General features: G+C 26.9%; 1 protein-coding gene across 1 annotated transcript in view; it reads left to right on the forward strand.

The window, feature by feature from the left end:
• LOC119591719 (agrin-like) overlaps positions 1-286 on the forward strand; it is an 85,301-nt gene that overhangs the window by 71,790 nt on the left and 13,225 nt on the right. The gene's annotated exons all lie outside the window — the stretch shown is intronic.

Raw genomic sequence — 286 nt, forward strand, 5'->3', positions numbered from 1 at the left:
CCAAGCGTGATATAAAACATCTAGTTATCATATCAACAGAAGAGAAACATTATTTATTACCAATAGTAATTATGCTAATAAACAAACTGCTAAGCAAATTGATATTCATAACAATGGCATTATTAAATTGATATTGACAACGATATTGTTATTATTACACATATTGCCGATGATAATGATGTTAGTAATAATGTTCATTGTGATTTTAAAGATGGTATTAGTCACGTCGATATTAATAAGTGTTTAATTAATGGCAGATTACATTATGGTAATACCAATTAGACCC

Source organism: Penaeus monodon, chromosome 29 (assembly GCF_015228065.2).
Source record: "Penaeus monodon isolate SGIC_2016 chromosome 29, NSTDA_Pmon_1, whole genome shotgun sequence".
NCBI classification, from domain to species: domain Eukaryota; kingdom Metazoa; phylum Arthropoda; class Malacostraca; order Decapoda; family Penaeidae; genus Penaeus; species Penaeus monodon.